We start from the raw sequence: 12,880 nt of genomic DNA, 5'->3' as shown, positions 1-12,880 counted from the left end.
TGAATAATTGAATACAGAATTTTTAAAATATCACCTTTCACGTTTATTGTTTATTCTCATGTATGGGGAAGGTCAGAGACATTTTGTGCATTGAGGAGGAGGTGCAGGGCTTCCTAAAGTTCACCTGCAAACACCCCAGGCCTTGTTTGCAGAGAAGACATTGGAGCAACGTGGTGTGTTTGCTTCAACCATTCTCTAGCAGAAAGGATGAGGCAACATAAAACGTTACATTTTTACAAGATGATTTATTAACCCCATTGTATAATCTTGAATGTTGGAAGACTGTTTGGGGAAAGTGTAGTCTTTCAGAAAGACAGTTTCAGGTTACAGAACTCCTGATCCTGAGTGCCCAATGCCGAGGCTGGCTCCTGAATCTGCCCCCTTGCCGGCAGAGTTTCCAGGACCAGTCCAAGTTCAAGTTCCCGTGGCTAACAGCAGGAAGGACTCCACGGGGCGGGCATGTTGATGAGTAAGTGATAGGATTCTTTCTGCTAGTAAAGAAAATGTTCTTGGCTAAATTCAGAATCTTTAAACCCTGATGAGTATCCTCCTGGCTTCATCTTTAAACTCTGCTTAAAGAAATTGTGTTTATTTGGCTCTTTCTGCTTGACATCAGGTGAGCAGGCAAATGATAAATATTTAAGACCAAAAAGTTAAAGTTGAATTGTATCCCAAGACCCTCTTTAACTAAGATTATACTAATATACTAACTAAAGATATACCTTTGGAAGTAAATGAAATAAATGTTTCGTGGAATAAAGACCTGTTGCATTGTTGAACATGTGTGTCCATAGCCTTGTTAATTAGATGAACACAGAACGACCTAAAAATGGAGCAAGCCCTTCTGCACACCAGACTCCTACGGATACAGTGCTGTCTGAGTGCATGGCACTGTGCATGCTGTAGACAGGATTTTTGTTAAATATCCATTTCCTGTGAGATTGTATCAAATGTTCGCTGTGTTAAAAATAAATCTCGTGTGGCTAATACATCCATCAACTCATCTAGTAACTGAACTTGCTGATTCGTTCTCTGTAAAACTGATCTGAATGTGAATCCGTATCTTCCTTATGCAGGTTTGACTTTTCCATCAACCTTATCCTAACCAGGAGCCATTTCCTAACACCAAAGGAACCCTAAAAAAGCAACGCTATCAAACACTTATTCAACAAGTGGGATTGGGCACCTGATGTGCGGTGGAGTGGGGGAGGGTGTAGCACCGGGGCCAGTCAGGGAAGGGAGCTGAGAGTCGGCAGCACACGCGTCTTCCCTCCCCAGGGCCTCTGCCCCCTGCACAACTCTCTGTGCCCCTGTTCCTTCCTGTGGGGACTGTCCTCAGAGGCCCGGTTCTGGGAGAGACAGAAGGGAAATTATATATTTATTGACCTGAGAATCTCACATATTAACAAGACATTTGCTTTTTTTTTTTTTTTTTTACTAATTTTTGTTGGAGTTTAGTTGCTTTACAACATTGCATTAGTTTCTGTTGCACAGCAAAGTGAATCAGTTACATATGTATGTATAGCCTCTCTTTTTAGATTCTGTTCCCATCACAGAGCGTTGAACGGAGATCCTGCGCTGTGTTCTCATTAGTCAGCTACTTTGCATATCAGATCAGTAATGTTTGCGTGTAGATCACAGGCTCCCCAGCCGCCCCACCTCCTCCTTGGTGTCCGCATGCTTGCTCTCTACATCGGTGTCTCTATTTCTGTTTTGCAAATGAGGTCACCTGTGCTGTGTTTCTAGATCCCACACATGAGTTAACACACGATACTCGTATCTCTCAGTCTGACTGTCTTCACTCTCTATGACAGTCTCTAGATTCATCCACGTCTCTGCAAATGACTCAGTCACGTTTCTGGTTATGGCTGAGTAATAACAAGACACTTTTTTAAAAAATCTTCCAAATAATATACAAATGAGGTGGTTCTCCCACGAGGAAACTGAACCTGATGAAACAGACGCAGACAGCAGCCTGTTCCCGCACCCAGCCCCCCACGCCCCTCCCACCACCACAGAATTGGGAGGCCCCCACCCACTGCACCATGGGCAGAGATTTTTCCTTGATGTTGAGGGGGAAAGGGGAAGTGACCAGGAAATAAAAGCAGGTATTGACTTGAAACATCAACTTCCAAATGCTTATTTGGTAATTGTACACATTCAGATAATGTCCTTGTTGACATGGCATTTCAGTCGTGTCCAACTCTTTGCAACCTCATGGACAGTAGCCCACCAGGCTCCTCTGTCCATGAGATTCTCCAGGAAAGAATACTAGAGTGGATTAACATTTCCTTCTCCAGAGGATCTTCCCGATCCCGGGATCGAACCCGGGTCTCCCGCATAGCATGCAGATTCTTCACCAGCTGAGCCACAAGAGAAGCCCTCCTTGTTGACATCTGTGTTATTAAATAGGTAGAATTCTTGCTCAGAATGATATTTATAGAACATAGTAAATATTCAGTCATCAAAAACAAGTCAAACATTTTAACATACAGAATGACCAAGACGCATGAATATATTAGTATGTATTAAGAAAATAACATTTACCTGATTAACCTTGCATTAACCAGAGGCCACGCCTCAAAACACTTGTTTCCTAAGTCTTCCTGGTAACTGAATTTTGTCTGTGTGACACCATGACTGTTGAAGTTTGGACTTAAGGGTCGTTGGTTAGACCTTCCATAGCAACTCAACAGCACGGATTTGCCATGTCTGAAAGATGGTCATCCAAGTTCACATTTCTCCAGGAAGGAGGGCATGTTCCCATGACACAAACCAGACCATTGATTGACTGCTCTGATGGCCAGAGAGTTTTATCTAAAGTTGTCCTGGAACCTGTAACTTTCTGTCAATAGTCTCTATTTCAAGAAACTGCTTCCTAGTTGCAGCCACAGGGATAAACCCACTTCCTCTTTTATTGGACCACCTTTCGATTATGTGAAGAAAGCTATCTTTCTTCTTTGGGCTTCTCAGGTGGCACTAGTGCTAAAGAATTCTCCCGCCAACGGAAGAGATGTAAGAAATGTGGTTTCAATCCCTGGGTCGGGAAGATCCCCTGGAGGAGGGCATGGCAGCCCACTCCAGTATCCTTGCCTGGAGAATCCCATGGACAGAGAGCCTGGTGGGCTACAGTCCATACAGTCACAAAGAGTTGGACATGACTGAAGCGACTTAGCGTGCACACATCTTGCCTCTTTGTGCTTAACCTAGTCTGATGTCTTTGAAAAATATAGCTTGGCTTAGGAGCCCATGCAATTCTCAACATCCCGGTAGACGTTTGCCAGCGGCCTCCTGCTGGGCCCTTACTTTCCAGAGAATAAGTTGTCGGATTCATGAGTTGACTCTGCGGGGGCGCATCTCCTAGACCTCCCATCTCCGGGGCTCAGTCATGTGGGACGCACATCTGTTCTAGGAGACCCTCCCCCACATCCTTTCTCTCTACTGGAACAACTTCCTTCTGTCGCCTGCTTAGCGCGTCCTTAGAGGCTCCGAAATTCCCTCCTCTGTTCAAGAATCTCTATTCCTCTCGCCCGGGGACCCGCCCCTCCTGGTCCTCCCACCCGGGGACCCGCCCCCTCTTTATCCTCTCGCCTGACCCCCCCACCCCCACCCCCGGTCCTCCCGCCTGGGGACCCGCTCTCCCCTGACTGTGCTCCTTCAGGACGGGAATTCACACAGCTCCAAGACAGAAGTAACAGACGTTGACATACGTTGGGTGCTTACTATCTGCCTGGCCCTCCAGGTACTACTTGTATTAACTCAACGCTCGACAATTCTATAAATTATTCATGTTATTGCGCCCTATTTAAAGATGGGGAAAATGAAACCCAAAGAAGTTAAACAGCTAGTCAGTGAGAAAGCAGCTGGTCTAGTCAAGGTGCAGAGACCCCCACAGAGGCACCCGAGGCGCTGGGTGCGCCTGGCTTCACTGCCTGCGGGTGAAGGGCGCCTCTTGACTAATACAGACACATGGAATCTTCGAGGCGTCAGGGACGGTCCAGCCCCCGAGCACGTGGTGCTTCTTAAGTGACTTCCCTCCCTAACTTCTCCTGGCGAGGGCTGGGAACCAGGATTCAAGGGAGGGAACAGCACACAACTATTCAGTTTCACAACCACGTTCGGAAATTCTGATGAGGTCTTCAAGAGAAAGGCTTTTACCGGGGTTTATAAGCTGACAAACTGGCTGCAATGAGATGTTTTCAGATTGTTCTGCCCTGGTCCTGAGGCTCGCCTGGACAGGGGCAGAAGGACGGTGGAGAAGAAAGCAACCCAGGTGTCAGCCTGCTGTCTCCAAGCAGGTCCCGACCTGCCCTCCGCTTGATGAAGACCCTGCGGGTGGGAGTCACCCCAGATCGGTTCTCTGCAACCTAATCAACCCTGGAGCCCACTTTTCTCCTCGAGCTCGGAGTCGAAGCCTTGGATCAGGCTGCGGGGAGGGGAGGAGCAGCGCTGGCTGCCTGGGTGGTGGGGTGCACACAGCCCCCGTCCCCGCTGGGGGGTCACAGCCCCGCGGGGCTCCTGTGGTGGGGGGTGAGGGGACATGGCCTCCGTGAAACCAGCCAGAGGAGCACTGAGCTGCTTTTCTTTCAGAATAAATGTGCTACTTTTCTACATTATCTTTTAACATTCGGGGTCCATCTGAGTCAACCTGGGCACCTTAGGGTTCCCCAGAGAAACAGAACCCATGGGGCACACACGTACACAGTACATATACACGCGTGTATGTATGCATGTGTTATGAATATATCCCACCGGCTCTGTTTCTGCGTAGAACCTTAACACACACACACACACACACACACACACACACAAGTATTTATTACAAGGAACTGGCTCATGCGATTTGGGAGGCTAAGTCTCACCATCTACAGGGGGACCCAGGAAAGCTGGTGGTTTCACTTCTAAATTCTGGTCTGAGTCCTACGACCTCAGAGCCAGGAGCAGCGACAGCGTCAGTCTCAGTCCAGGGCCCGGAGAGGACGACGTCCCAGCCCACAGTCGGACAGAGACAGCAAGCCCCCTCCTCTCCTGCCTTCTGTCTAGGGCACCTGCCACAGCTTGCGTGGGGCCACCCCCACCGGGAGGGTGATCCGCTTGGCTCTGCACTGATTCAAAGGCTCATCTGACCAAGCAAGGGCTGCCCAGAAGAAAGCCAAGACTACAGCTGAGCCAGATATTGGGTCCCCGCAGCTCGGTCATAGACACATAACACAGACCGTCATGGCAAGACAGCCTTTCTTCTATCAGAGCGCTTCCTGTTCTCCAGCTAACCCAGTCCTCCAGGGATCTCTGCTATTTATGTGTCTGCTGTCTTTCATTTTGGCTCACTTGCATGCCTCCAGCAGGCTCTGCAGAGTCCAGCCATCCAGTGCCCCTGCTCCAGAGGCTCTGGTCAGCGGTGCTGCCACTGGGGCACCGGGCCAGGTTTGCTGACTTCCTTGGCTGTGGTGAATTCTGACCACGAGTCTGGCTCCGCTCCAGGCACTGGGTGTCCAGCCATGAATGGAAGCGAGAGAAACACTGCTTTCAAGGAGCGGACTGTACATCCAAGTGAGAAAAGGCTGACAGGGAGCAGGAAAGCGAGTCAGGACCTGATGTGTCAACAGGGGACAGCAGTGATGGAGACGAGCAGGGTGGGGGTTGAGGAAAGGGTGTGACCTCTGATGAGATGGCCTTTCAGCAGGGCTCTGACCCCTGGTTCCTCAGACAGTGAAGAGCCTGCCTGCAATGTGGGAGACCCAGGTTCGATCCCTGGGTTGGGAAGATGCCCTGGAAAAGGAAATGGCAACCCACTCCAGTGTTCTTGCCTGGACAATTCCATGGAAGGAGGAGCCTGGTGGGCTCTGGTCCATGGGGACCCAAAGAGTTGGACACAACTGAGCGACTAACACTTACACTGATCTAGTTACCGAGGAGTAGGGAACGGCTTCTTAGAGATGACACAAAAACTATTGGTGACAAAGACAGATAAGTCAGACTTCACTAACACCACAAATATTTGTGCTTCAAAGGACGTTGTTAAGAAAGTGAAAAAAAATCCCCCAAAGTAGAAGACAACGGTTGCAAACCTTAGATGTGATAAGGGACTTGTGTCCAAAATATAGAAAGAACTCTTTCAACAACAAGATGACAATCCGATTTTAAAATGGACAAAGGATATGAATAGCGCCTTCTGCAAAGAAGATATCCCAGTGGCCGATAAGCACGTGTGGGGGTGTTCCATATCATTTGCTATCAGAGAAATACAAGCCACAACCGTAACAGCACACCGTGTCACCCCCACTGCCAAAGAGACAGACAATGAAAAGTAGTTTTTGGCAAAGACGGGGGAGAGCTGCAGCCCTCACATGCTGCTTCTGGGATGTGAAATGGTGCCGCCACTTTGGAGAACAGTTTGGTCATTCCTCAAGATGTTAGAGTTTCTGTGTAACTCAGCTATTCCTCCCCTAGCTACATATTCAGGAAGAATAAACACATATTCCTACAATACCCAGTTCACAACTGTTCACAGCAGCATTATTCAAGAAGTGGAAACAAGCCCAATGTCTGCTGACTGATGAATGGATGCTCAAAGGTGGTTCATTCACATAGCGGAATGTCATTCAGTCAGGAAAGGGAATGGAGTGCTGATACCTGCTACAACATGGATGAAACCTTGAAAATATAATGCTACCTGAAAGAAGCCAGTCATCAAAAGCCACATACAATATCATTTCATTCATATAAAATGTTCAGAGGAGGCAAATTCACAGATAGAAAAACAGATCAGTGGTTGCCAGGGGCTGGGGATGAAGATGGAGAATGATGTTAGAAAGCAGGGGGTCCTTTCAGTGATGACGAAAAACTGTCGTCACAGCAGACAGTGGTGATGGCTGCCCTGTTCCGTGACCCTAAACCCCCAGACTGTGATTGTACATAGACACTTCAAGGGAGGAAGTCTTGGGGCATGTTAATTATATTTCAGTAAGACTTATGAAAAAGAATGCATATTGATTATGTTACATTGGATAAAGAAAAATCCTCAAGTCCATAGTGATCCTCGAAACAAAAAGAAGGAATAAATCCACTAGGCAGCTTTGGAGGTGACTATTGCCTCAAGTCCTTTCTTCAAAAGAGACCATTAGAGGTAAGGAATAAAGTATTTACCTGTTTAGGAGATCAGATTCCAGCTTAGGGCTTCCCAGGTGGTGCTAGTGGTAAAGAATCCGCCTGCCAATGTAGGAGAGACAAGAGGTGTGGGTTCAATCCCTGGAGGAGGAAATGGCAACCCACTCCAGTATTCTTGCCTGGAGAATCCCACGGACAGAGGAGCCTCGTGGGCTACAGTCCATGGGGTCGCAAAGAGGTGGACATGCCTGAGCGACTAAACACATAGCACACATCCCAGTTTGCTGAGGGAAAGGCCTGTTTTCCAGAACAATATCACAGCACTGAAGATGACACGATGGTGGAAACAACCATTAGCACCCTCGCCTCCACCCCCGAGCTAACTGAGGCAGGAGTATCCATGGAGGAGAAGGATCCATAGAAACAGGGCAGCTTCATGACCTACAAGTACCACCTCGAAGCATCTTTCCTGATCATAAAAGGAAGAGCTACCACCATACTGACAAGATATTGTGGCTGCCCCTCCACGCAGGGACCAGTCTGCCCGCTCCACGCGGGGACCAGTCTGCCCCTCCAGGCAGGGACCAGTCTGCCCCTCCAGGCAGGGACCAGTCTGCCCCTCCACGCAGGGATCAGTCTGCCCCTCCAGGCAGTGACCAGTCTGCCCCTCCAGGCAGTGACCAGTCTGCCCCTCCAGGCAGGGACCAGTCTGCCCCTCCAGGCAGGGATCAGTCTGCCTGCTCCACACAGGGACCAGTCTGCCCCTCCAGGCGGGGACCAGTCTGCCCCTCCAGGCGGGGACCAGTCTGCCCCTCCAGGCGGTGACCAGTCTGCCCCTCCACGCAGGGATCATTCCGGCCCCTCCAGGCGGGGACCAGTCCTGCCCCTCCAGGCGGGGACCAGTCCGGCCCCTCCACGCGGGGACCAGTCCGCCCCCTCCACGCGGGGACCAGTCCGCCCCCTCCACGCGGGGACCAGTCTTATATTACTGACAGTGGGAAGCAGTGGTCGGCACCCGTGGAGGACTCTTGTCAAGCTGCCATCCTTAGCGCACTCAGGCCTTTGATCCCCTCCATGTTACAGATGATCTGAGACAGACAGGCCAGGACCACCGCAGCACAGAAGAAATCACTGGGCCAGACCCCCAAGTAGACGGCGCGTGAGACAACTGGACTGGTCTTCTCAAAGTGCCACTGTCACTAAAAAAATGGAAAGGTGTGACTATCTTAGTGAAAAATGCACAACTCTGTGTCTAAGCTAGAAATCAGCAAATTGCACATGTTAAATGGGTGAATAGTACACTGTGAAAATTATATATCAAAGCTTTTTAAAGAAAAGGGTAGCAGATAAATGTATGGATTCTTGTTTGAAAATATTCCTATGAATGAAATTTCGTGGATGATTAGGAAAACTTGACATCAGGCTAGGTATCAGCAGGTGGTAGGAAGGACTGACTTTTCTTTGGTATAAGAGTGGTCTGGGTTCCGGACGAGAGTCTCCTTTATATCTGGAGACTCAAGCCCAGGTATTCAGAGCTAAAGACTCCTGATGTCTAATACTGATTCTCAAAAGTGTCAGCAGAAAGGATGGAGAGACAAAATGAATGAGCCAAAATGTTAATATCTGAATCTGGGCAGTTGTTCATTCTTCTGTTCTTTACTTTTTTTTAAAGAAGTAGTACATGGTACATTCAGTGGGCATGAGTTTACCCAATAGTACAGGCGTATAAAAATGATAATTTTCAAAACTCAGGTCTGACTTATCACTCCTCCTGCCAGCTGGTGGGCACTTCGCCCCATTTATCACGGTGACCTCCTCAAGGTCACATGAGAGCCCCTGGGTCTGGGTGCAGGGTGGCCTCTCTGTGGGCCCCACTCCGGGTCCTGATGCTGTGACCTTGTCCAGAGCACCTCAAGTGAGGGCCAGCTTGGCACCATGTCCTGAGATGGGGTCCACCCTGGACACCTGGGAGTCCACCTTGACGGCTGATCTGTGGACGCTACGAGAGCCGAGGTGCCCCTGGAGGAACCCCATCCATGTCTCTCCAAGCTTTGGTCCCTCTTTCTCTTCATGTTCTGCTACCCCCGCCAAAAGCTCTTTGCTTTTCTTCTCCCCTGAGCACACTTCCTCCAATGAAATGAGGTTTCCGAAACAAACAAGAAAGGAGAGTCACTCCAAACAAGGTCAGCTCTCTGCTGGCATCACGAACCTCCCCCAGAACTGCAGAACGCAGAGCACAGATTCTAGACTGTAATCACCCTGCAATACCCCCCACTCCCGCCACCAAAAACAGAGAAACAGCTGTGGGTGCCAGGCCACTTAATGCCAAAGACGTTTTACAGAAGAAGGTCATTTAGCATTTCTCAAAGCATGCTGCGTAGTCAGAGTGGTGCCTTAAGGAAAAGAAAGTCTGTGATGAACTAACTCTAGGGGCTGCTGGAAGGAAAGAATGGGTGGAGACACCCCCGCTCCTCCAGGCGTGGAGCTTTAATTCTCCTCAGCATCGTCTCAGACTGCCACGTGCATCTTGCGCAGGGCGGAGAAGGTGGCGAACAGGGGCGGGGCGGTCTAGGCCCCATCGCGGCCGGGAGCCCAGGGCTCTGCATCCTACAGGCAGGCAGGTGACATCCTGGGTCCCTGGCTGCACGGGCGCACTTGGAACCAGACTCCATCTCATCTTTAAAGTATCACTTAGACATAGTTTTTCTTCTATTGCCGTAAACTCTGGCTTGATCTCTTATGAGATTAACAGTGTCCCCCAACCTTCCTCTGCCACCTGGCCAGGAAAAATGCCCACTGGAGAGACAGAAGGCAGAACCCTCCGTTCTGCACCCTGATGCCCGATCGCCTTGCTGAGCAGGAGGCCTTCCCGCTCTGAGGAGACCCTGCAGGTTCACAGGCTCATCAAACAGGCAACGGCAGCCGGTTCCCAGAGGGGCAACCATCACCCGCTCTGGGTTTGTGCTCAGGGAACCTCAGGCTGCTCATGACTGTTTTTCAAGGTGGGCAACTCTTTACCCCAAAGAAACAACAGCGATGCAAAGGATGAGTAAGAAACGGGCTGTGTGGGGAAAGGTCCGATGGCTCGTTTCCTGCAGCGACAGGGACTGTCTTTCCCTAGTCCGCCTGCGTCCCTTTGGAGGGTCCGTGGACCTTTCAGGTGTGTACAGTATCGTGGAATCAACTGACCCCCAGTCAGTAGGTTTTTGATCTTCACTTCTCCTCGGGCTGTTCCTTAACCACGCTCCCATCTCTCCGATCCTACAAAATCAAACAAAGCCGTCACACCCCCAGAGCAGCAACCCTCTCCAGCCCCTGCTCCGACTCATGCCTTAGTGTCAGATTCGGGCTCCACGTCTGCCTGGAGGGAGCCCCATCCCATCCCCACCCCACTCTGCTCCTGAAGCCAGAAGCCTCTTCCTCCAGCTCTGGGGGCCACACGAGGGCTCTCAGGCCAAGCGTCACCTCCCTCTGGGACAGGTTCTCAGGAAGTGAGACTGCGAGTGGAAGGAAGCTGCTGCGCTGCTGACTTTAGCAGGACAGCATGGTCTGTGCCGGCTGGGGACCCAGAATGGGGGGGTGGGGATCCTTTTAAGTGGGAAAGGGAGGCAGGAATCTGTGATGGGAGGTGAGGAGGACTCCACCAGCCTTTGTCCATCACTCACTTCTAAAAATAAATTTCTTTCAGTTATACTGGGATATGATGGACATTTAGCACCGTGTAGGTTTAAGGTGGCCAAAGTATTGGAGTTTCGGCTTCAACATCAGTCCTTCCAATGAATATTCAGGACTGATCTCCTTTCGGATGGACTGGTTGGATCTCCTTGCAGTCCAAGGGACTCTCAAGAGTCTTCTTCAACACCACAGTTCAAAAGCATCAATTCTTCGGCGCTCAGCTTTCTTTATAGTCCAACTCTCACATCCATACATGACTACTGGAAAAATCGTAGCCTTGACTAGACAGACCTTTGTTGGCAAAGTAATGTCTCTGCTTTTTAATATGCTATCCTGATGCGCAGAGCTGACTCATTTGAAAAGACCCTGACGGGGGGCATTGAAGGCAGGAGGAGAAGGGGACGACCGAGGATGAGGTGGTTGGAAGGCATCACCGACTCAATGGACATGAGTTTGGGTAAACTGCAGGAGTTGGTGATGGACAGGGAGGCCTGGCGTGCTGCAGTCCATGGGGTCGCAAAGAGTCAGACAGGACTGAGCGACTGAACTGACTGAACTAATCTCTTGTTCAAAGCTGCCGGGTGCACAGGGCAGCGCACAACCAGGCGCTCTGAGCATTCAGTGAACGAAGCCTTCCCGCCCCGAGTCAGGAGCGGGTGGCACTGGGGTGAGAGCCCGCCCCCCCCCTTCAGTGTGTGGGGTGGAGAGGCCCGTCCTGACCCTTACTCTGCCCGGTCACTGTCTCCTACACAGCAGCAGAGCTGTCCTTCTCCAACGGAACCCCGCGACCGCCTCTGAGCCCTTCCAACAGCCCCTGCGGGCTGAAGGGACGAAGCAACGCTCCCGCGACGCTGCCCCGCGCTCCCGGAGCTCCCGGCACCCCCAGGTGCTGGCATCTCCCCGTCGGGCTGGCAGGCAGTCTCCATTTAGCCCAGGTTACCAAACGCATCTCTGTTTCTCGCCTGCAGAGCGGCGAGGCCCCAAAGATGTTTAAAAAGTCGGCTCAACTTTGTCTATCTTTGCGCCATAAACTCTCATAGGAGAAACCGCGGGAACGGAGAATGTTTCTTTCCGCGCCGTTTACCTTTCCCAGCCGGTCCGTCCTGACCGCCCAGAGGCCCTCCCCACAGCCTCCGACCCCCGGCCGCGGCAGGCATTGCGGCCGGGGGTGCTCCGACCCCTCCCTGCTCTCCGCTTCTCCTCCGGTCTCCGCGCCTGAGCCCTGCGTTGTCTGACTCCTCCGCACGCAGCCTCTTCGCGGGGGACGTCGTGCGTCTCTGAGGTCCTGGCAAAGTGACGGGAGCGGACGGCGCGCGTTCTGGACGCAGGGTCGCTGGAGGAGGCGCGGACGGAGCTGGGGTAACGGAGCCCCAAGCTGGTCGGTTGCGCTGGAGGCTGCGCTCCGGCCCCACCTAGAGCCGAAAGGCAGAACAGCACCCCGCTAGGAACGCCTGCTGCGCGGCTTCAGCTCACTCGCTCAGCCGTGTCCGACCCTTTGCCACCCCATGGACTGCAGCACGCCAGGCCTCCCTGTCCATCACCAACTCCCAGAGCTTGCTCAAATTCATGTCCATCGAATCGGAGATGCCATTCAACCATCTCGTCCTCTGTCATCCCCTTCTCCTCCCGCCTTCAATCTTTCCCAGCATCAGGTACTTTTCCGATGAATAGGTTCTCCGCATCAGGTGGCCAAAGTTTTGGAGTTTCAGCTTCACCATCAGTCCTTGCAATGAATAGTAAGGGTTGATTTCCTTTAGGGTGGACTGATTGGATCTCCTTTCAGTTCAAGGGACTCCCAAGAGTCGTCTCCAACACCACAGTTCAAAAGCGTCAATTCTTCCACGCTCAGCTTTCTTTATAGCCCAACTTTCACATGACTACTGGAAAAACCATAGCTTGGACTATGCAGAGTTTTGTTGGCAAAGTAATGTCTCTGCTTTTTAATGTGCTGGCACGGTTAGCACTGGGTGATTACAGAGGGCTGGCCTCCGGAGAAACCCCTGTGGTTTCAGAGGATTCACTGATTGCGCTCATAATGTGGTACTTAAATACGTTTCTGCCTCCTATGCTTTGTTGAAACATTTAGCAATCAGAGAGC

General features: G+C 51.0%; 1 long non-coding RNA gene across 1 annotated transcript; it reads right to left on the bottom strand.

Moving 5' to 3' along the window:
• Positions 1 to 2,111: 2,111 nt before the first annotated feature.
• On the bottom strand, positions 2,112 to 12,434 carry LOC145521290 (uncharacterized). Its single transcript, XR_014065297.1, has 3 exons — positions 11,867 to 12,434; positions 7,147 to 10,368; positions 2,112 to 2,396 (listed from the first exon to the last, which is right to left on the bottom strand). It is a non-coding gene; the product is annotated as an uncharacterized LOC145521290 (long non-coding RNA).
• Positions 12,435 to 12,880: the final 446 nt, after the last annotated feature.

This window comes from Giraffa tippelskirchi, chromosome 9 (assembly GCF_054371585.1).
Source record: "Giraffa tippelskirchi isolate mGirTip1 chromosome 9, T2T-mGirTip1v1.2.pri, whole genome shotgun sequence".
NCBI classification, from domain to species: Eukaryota; Metazoa; Chordata; class Mammalia; order Artiodactyla; family Giraffidae; genus Giraffa; species Giraffa tippelskirchi.
The sequence above is the reverse complement of the archived record's forward strand: the minus strand, read 5'-3'. Positions and strand labels throughout refer to the sequence as shown.